This window comes from Oncorhynchus nerka, unplaced genomic scaffold (genome assembly GCF_034236695.1).
Source record: "Oncorhynchus nerka isolate Pitt River unplaced genomic scaffold, Oner_Uvic_2.0 unplaced_scaffold_7080, whole genome shotgun sequence".
NCBI classification, from domain to species: domain Eukaryota; kingdom Metazoa; phylum Chordata; class Actinopteri; order Salmoniformes; family Salmonidae; genus Oncorhynchus; species Oncorhynchus nerka.
In genome coordinates, this window is record NW_027034235.1 from 1 (window position 1) to 7,622 (window position 7,622).

General features: G+C 41.2%; 2 long non-coding RNA genes across 2 annotated transcripts; both read right to left on the reverse strand.

Moving 5' to 3' along the window:
* Positions 1 to 1,988: 1,988 nt before the first annotated feature.
* LOC135566136 (uncharacterized) lies at positions 1,989 to 3,598 on the reverse strand. The gene is made up of 3 exons (XR_010461981.1): positions 3,516 to 3,598; positions 3,210 to 3,367; positions 1,989 to 2,280 (listed from the first exon to the last, which is right to left on the reverse strand). It is a non-coding gene; the product is annotated as an uncharacterized LOC135566136 (long non-coding RNA).
* Positions 3,599 to 5,378: 1,780 nt separating this feature from the next.
* On the reverse strand, positions 5,379 to 7,616 carry LOC135566137 (uncharacterized). Its single transcript, XR_010461982.1, has 3 exons — positions 7,499 to 7,616; positions 6,719 to 7,400; positions 5,379 to 5,476 (listed from the first exon to the last, which is right to left on the reverse strand). It is a non-coding gene; the product is annotated as an uncharacterized LOC135566137 (long non-coding RNA).
* Positions 7,617 to 7,622: the final 6 nt, after the last annotated feature.

Consider the following 7,622-nt stretch of genomic DNA (forward strand, 5'->3'; position numbering starts at 1 on the left):
AAAGAGGAACTGACTGGGTAGCATGAGAAGACCATTTGCATCGCAATTCACATCAGGTTAATTTGTCTAGTTTTGCATAGACCACGTCCAGGAGTTCCATCCCTGAATTAGACTCTAGTGTAGAGGGTCTATCTCCAAGATCAGACATAAGAGGACACACTGATCTAAAACAGCAACATGCACAGTATAGACTCTTATCAACAGGGCCACATAAACCAGCTGCCTTACCAAAAGCAGACTTAGAATCCATATTTCACACTGAAGCAAGGCTACTTATCTTTTTCTTTTCTTTTCAAAATGTCTTGCTCTTGATTTCTTTTGAAGATGTCTGACCTTTATGCAAATTTTAAAAGTTACTGCAGCAGCATTTCCCGTAACTTTTACATTCTCACTTGCTCTATCAGCATTGACGGGAAAGGGGTTTGAATACTTAACATTTAGTGTGTCTTTGTGATTACACAAATAAAGAGCGTTTCTGGGTTTTTCTTGAAGTGGTGGTGGGACTATTTGTCCATGAAATCAATAATTTTCCTGACGAATTCTCCTTCCATAGCCGAAGCATCCTAATATATTGAAAGGCTACATTATCTAGATTTATGTTAGCTCAAAGGGTAGGTCGATTAACCAATGAAGAGAGAAGTTTCAAGACCTATTGAGAATGAGAGATATCCAAGTCATGATAATGATGGCAAATGCATTTGTGTGATAAACAGCCTGTTGGAAAATGAAGAAGCAACTATGATCAAATGGTGGGAGACATTGGATTTACAATATTAATATCACGCACACTATGTTCCTTCATGATGATCAACGGTAAGTTTTAGGGCAGACATACATTTCTCTAGTCTGGCTGACACAAAACGCTAAGTTTTCTTGACAAAGCTATTTCTCTCTGTGCACTTGTCGTCACTAGTTACTACAGCCACAGCTTATTTCTAAAATGTCTCTTCTTAATTAAAATTTAATTTGAATCCTAACCCTAAACTTAAACACACGGCTAACCATATGCCTGCCTAACCTTCAACTAAAATCAAAGCTTATTTTTTGGGGGATGGGGATTTTTATGATTACAGCCCAGGTTTGGAACGCTCTTCTTATTGGTCTATTGACTAATCTACTGCTTGGTGATGTCACCAGCAAGCCAAAAACTCCATCCTACCTAAACAGGCTGACATTTTCAAACAGCTCTTACACTAAAAGGAGCATTATCATAATGTCCACAATTTCACAGTCTTATTCCAACCTCAAAGTGTTTAAATATACATAAAACTCAGGAAATCATGTTCTTGACTGCACTGGGCCTTTAAGTCCGTTTGGAAGTGTTTACACCATGTGGGCAGTTATAAAGGCCTAGGCCTAATGAGAGGCAAAAAACAATGTCTTGGGTGAGCAATTATCAAATTCATTGTACTTTCAGTATGATGTTGTGCTTTTTTTTACAAAACGGGACAGCTCATATTTAGACATTTATTTCAGAATGAAGGATATAATAGTGAGATGATTTGTGGATTTAAATACCTTCTCAAGCACTGTAAAAAATAAACAGGAAAAATATTACTTTCACTTCAAATAAGTCGGATTACAATAACAACCAAGTGGCATAAAATAAGAATTTAAAAAAAAGAGGCAGCAGAGTAGCCTAGTGGGAAAGAAGTGTTGGACTTGTAACCGAAGGTTGCAAGTTCAAATCCCCGAGCTGACAAGGTACAAATCTGTCGTTCTGCCCCTGAACAGGCAGTTTACCCACAGTTCCTAGGCCGACTTGCCTAGTTAAATAAAAAGTACCCATTTAAAAAAATACTGGACAAATGCAGCTGAGTGGATTTACCACTATTCTCATCTCTACAAATTACAAACCATGTTTATGAGACTGAAATTACTTATGTTGCCATAGAGATGAGAGCTCATCTATTTTACAGTCCAGAACTGATTTCTATAGATGAAAAATTGTATATCTATTATTAATAAAAAGTTGTGTTTTTGTTTTTGTTTGTTTGGTACATTTAAACTACTTAAATAAATACAAATTCTGGTAATTGGATGTCCTTGCAAGCCAAGAGACAATATTTTCAAATGGATTCCAAGTAAAGCTTTTCTTAGAACACAAATAGTTCAAATCCATCTCTTATTTTCTATGTAGCTGTACATCCCGTTGCAGCCGGCGTCCTCCACGGCGTTTGCGGCTGACAAAGCGACACCACAGGGTGGTGATCAGGACAGGACCACACAGGTCAGTGCCACAAAAACACCCACCCACATCACCAACAGCTGCCCGCTTCCCTGCCGAAGAGGAATAACAAGCATCAGACACACACCATCTAGACAGTATGAACATATCAAACACAACAGCAGCACTCAAGCAATCAACAAGCATCAAACTCCCCTAAATAATGTGACAAATGCATCAAACACATTTAGCAGTTTAAAACATTAACCTTTACAGAGGAACCAAAGGAAGTCTCTGACACAGATATCCTGGAATATGTTTTCACCCCCATCAGATGTGCTACACTAGCTAGGTTTCCAGCCAATTTGCGAAAAATGTGAATGGTAATACTCTAAAATCTGCATTAAAACAACATTTTCCCACCAGAGGTGTTTCCATCAAAATGATTTGTTACAAATAAAAGCCTGTACGTGATGACATAGTGCACATAAAATACCCTTTGCGGTTAAATTAACATGTACCGAATAAAAAATAAAGTTACATGGGTTTACATGGCATTTTCAATACTACTGATGGTTTTCTCAACAAACAAAAAAAGCTTTATATAGCAAGTGTGCGCACTCCAGTTTTGTCACGTGCCCTTAAGCCCACAGCTATTTGAAAGCAGCATCAAACTCATCACTCATTCACCACCCTGTGAAGTTCAACATTAACATACTTAGTCTGTTGCCTAATAAACTACAAGATTTTCGAAGTCATAGTGGAGGACCACACACGTCATAGCGATGTCTCCAGTTTACTTCCATATCATGGTTATTATATCAATATTTGGCCTTAAAAACATTTCCACTGACATTTCTTGCATACATATTTTACAGACACAAAAAGATCCCACCTTGTCTAGCGTATTTTGTTTTCTTGACAATTAGAAAGTTTTCCGAAACATTTTCTGTTTCCATCAGGCCTGTCATGACATTTTTAAACGACATGTACTTTACTCGCATAAAAGGTGAGATGGAAAACAGGTTAGTGTTCTCTTTACCTGTTCCTGATGGATTCCCTTCAGCAGAGCGAATGTGCTGAGATGGTTGCAGGAGCACACAGTGTGGGTGGAGTTCGAAATCACTAAGGTGCAACCCCGCCCAGACCACGTCCATTCTCATCCGACCAATAAACACAGGTGGGGTCAACATCACTGGACTAGGACACAGTGTATATGGGTTGGGGTCAATTCCAGTACCACTCAGTCAATTTGCAAAAACGTGACTTAATGGAAAACATGTCAATGGAAAACATATAAACATATTTTACTGACAGTCATAGACTATTAATTAGAGACAAGTGTTACCTGCAGGTGATTGAAGGTGAGATGAACCTGTTGTGGCAGGTATGTTGTGTTGGAGTTGCTAACGGACACCGTGCGGCACTGGACATGAGCTGGCTCTTGTGAACTGAATTGTGTCTTCCGCATTTAACCCAACCCCTCTGAATCAGAGAGGTGTGGGCAGCTGCCTTAAATCGACATCCACGTCTTTGGAACAATGCGTTAACAGCCTTGCTCAGGGCAGAATGACAGATTTTTACCTTGTCAGCTAGGGATTGGATCCAGCAAACTCCGGTTACTGGTTCAACATTCTCACCACTAGGCTACCTGCCGACCCATTGTAAATATGTGGTCAGCATGTGCTCAGTGTGTTTATATTACCTGTGTGGTTGGTCTCTATCCTGGTCACGTTCTCTGTCAACAGTGGGCGATCAGTCTGATAGAGATTTCAATCGTTCTCAGTAACTTAGTCACTTCACTGCTACTACGGTGACCATTGGACTGAGGCCCAGTTGAACAACATCAGTGGTATTAACCAGTAACAAGAGAAGAAGCGACATAAGGTTTTTGTACGTGTGTGTTAGAGGTCGACCGATTATGATTTTCAATACCGATACCGATTATTGGAGGGCCAAAAAGCCGATACTGATTAATCGGCCGATTTAAAAAAATACATGTATTTGTACAATGACAATTACAACAATACTGAATGAACACTTATTTCAACTTAATATAATACATCAATAAAATCAATTTACAAAAAAAATGAATCATGTTCAATTTGGTTTAAATAATGCAAAAAGTGTTGCAGAAGAAAAATAAAAGTGCATAATATGTGCCGTGTAAAAAAGGTAACTTTAAGTTCCTTGCTCAGAACATGAGAACATATGAAAGCTGGTGGTTTATTTTAACAGAGTATTCAATTTTCCCAGGTAAGAAGTTTTAGGTTGTAGTTATTATAGGAATTATAGGAAAATTTCTCTCTAACTGATTTGTATTTCATATACCTTTTGACTATTGGATGCTCTTATATGCACTTTAGTATTGCCAGTGTAACATTTACATTTACATTTAAGTCATTTAGCAGACGCCTATCCAGAGCGACTTACAAATTGGTGCATTCACCTTATGACATCCAGTGGAACAGTAGTGCATCTAAATCTTTAAGGGGGTGAGAGGGATTACTTTATCCTATCCTAGGTATTCCTTAAAGAGGTGGTGTTTCAGGTGTCTCCGGAAGGTGGTGATTGACTCCGCTGTCCTGGCGTCGTGAGGGAGTTTGTTCCACCATTGGGGGGCCAGAGCAGCGAACAGTTTTGACTGGGCTGAGCGGGAACTGTACTTTCTCAGTGGTAGGGAGGCGAGCAGGCCAGAGGTGGATGAACGCAGTGCCCTTGTTTGGGTGTAGGGCCTGATCAGAGCCTGGAGGTACTGAGGTGCCGTTCCCCTCACAGCTCCGTAGGCAAGCACCATGGTCTTGTAGCGGATGCGAGCTTCAACTGGAAGCCAGTGGAGAGAGCGGAGGAGCGGGGTGACGTGAGAGAACTTGGGAAGGTTGAACACCAGACGGGCTGCGGCGTTCTGGATGAGTTGTAGGGGTTTAATGGCACAGGCAGGGAGCCCAGCCAACAGCGAGTTGCAGTAATCCAGACGGGAGATGACAAGTGCCTGGATTAGGACCTGCGCCACTTCCTGTGTGAGGCAGGGTCGTACTCTGCGGATGTTGTAGAGCATGAACCTACAGGAACGGGCCACCGCCTTGATGTTAGTTGAGAACGACAGGGTGTTGTCCAGGATCACGCCAAGGTTCTTAGCGCTCTGGGAGGAGGACACAATGGAGTTGTCAACCGTGATGGCGAGATCATGGAGCGGGCAGTCCTTCCCGGGAGGAAGAGCAGCTCCGTCTTGCCGAGGTTCAGCTTGAGGTGGTGATCCGTCATCCACACTGATATGTCTGCCAGACATGCAGAGATGCGATTCGCCACCTGGTCATCAGAAGGGGAAAGGAGAAGATTAATTGTGTGTCGTCTGCATAGCAATGATAGGAGAGACCATGTGAGGTTATGACAGAGCCAAGTGACTTGGTGTATAGCGAGAATAGGAGAGGGCCTAGAACAGAGCTTAGAACAGTATAGCTTCTGTCTCTCTCCTCGCTCCTACCTGGGCTTGAACTAGGAACACATCGACAACAGCCACCCTCGAAGCAGCGTTACCCATGCAGAGAAGGGAAACAACTACTCCAAGTCTCAGAGCGAGTGACGTTTGAAACGCTATTAGCGCGCACCCTGCTAACTAGCTAGGCATTTCACATTGGTTACACCAGCCTAATCTCGGGAGTTGTTAGGCTTGAAGTCATAAACAGCTCAATGCTTGAAGCACAGCGACGAGCTGCTGGCAATACGCACTAAAGTGCTGTTTGAATGAATGCTTACGAGCCTGCTGGTGCCTACCATCGCTCAGTCAGACTGCTCTATCAAATCATAGACTTAATTATAACCTAACACACAGAAATACGAGCCCAGGCTATTATGGCTGAACCGGGAACCATCATCTCGAAACAAGACGTTTATTCTTCACTGAAATACGGAACCGTTCCGTATTTTATCTAACGCGTGGCATCCATAAAGTCTAAATATTCCTGTTACAACCTTCAATGTTAGGTCATAATTACGTAAAATTCCTAAAATTAGCGGCCCAAACTGTTGCATATACACTGACTGCGTGTAATGAACGCAAAGAGAAGTGACACAATTTCACCTGGTTAATATTGCCTACAACCTGGATTTCTTTAGCTAAACATGCAGGTTTAAAATGTATACTTCTGTGCATTGTTTTAGAAGGCATTGATGTTTATGGTTAGGTGCGGTTGATACAACGTATCAGCTTTTGTAAATGCGCTTTGTTAAACATCCTCGCTGGCGAAGTTGGCTCTCTTTGTTAGGAAGAAATAGATCTTCACAGGTTCTGCAACGAGCCAGGTTGCGGCAATATTAACTATATATGCAGGTTTAAAAATATATACTTGTGTATGATTTTAAAGGCATTGATGTTTATGGTTAGGTACACATTGAGCAAGACAGTCCTTTTTCGCAAATGCACACCGCATCGATTATGCAACACAGGACACGCTAGATAAACTAGTAATATCATCAACCATGTAGTTAACTAGTGATTATGATTGATTGATTGTTTTTATAAGATAAGTTTAATGCTAGCTAGCAACTTACCGTGGCTTCTTACTGCATTCGTGTAACACGCAGTCTCCTCGTGGAGTGCAATGTAATCAGGTGGTTAGAGCGTTGGACTAGTTAACTGTAAGGTTGCAAGATTGAATCCCCGAGCTGACAAGGTAAAAATCTGTAGTTCTGCCCCTGAACAAGGCAGTTAACCCACCGTTCCTAAACCATCATTGAAAATAACAATGTGTTCTTAACTGACTTGCCTAGTTAAATAACGGATAAATAAAGGTGTAAAAAAATCAGTGTCCAAAAATACCGATTTCCGATTGTTATGAAAACTTGAATGTGCATTAGTGGGAAAATGCATAAGACATTCAAGATCAAGGAAAAATACCCTTTTCTCAATTAATAACGTAATAATTCTAAAGTAAAGCTTTACCTGTCCAGCCTGTGTTTCATACTGGTCACAAATAAGCTCTAAAGTTAAAACATGGAGACATACAGTGTTATCTCAATACCCTTCTACAGTACACTATGTACAGACCTGTGCATGATAAAGGAGTACATCATGGACAACAGGTGGAATGGTGCTTGTCTCTCACCTACACACTTAGTTTGGTTTTTGCCAAAGTTAGTAAATCCAGCAAGACACTGGCACCAGTAACTGCCAATCAGGTTTTGGCAGATTCCCCCATTCCACATACTCCGTCTCTATTACACTCCTCTATGTCTGAAAGAGAAACATTTGGTGAGGATGAAGTGGAGATGGAGAGATGAGGGTGAGAGTCTCTGATTATAAGGATGATACTAAAGACACAGAATTCTTACCCAAGCATTGTCGCGCGGCACCAGTAAAGTCATCAAACCCAGGATGACACAAACAGAAGTAGCTACCCTCAGTTTTGAAACAATCTGAATTGTCCCCACAGATGAGGGAGTTGCTACGGCACTC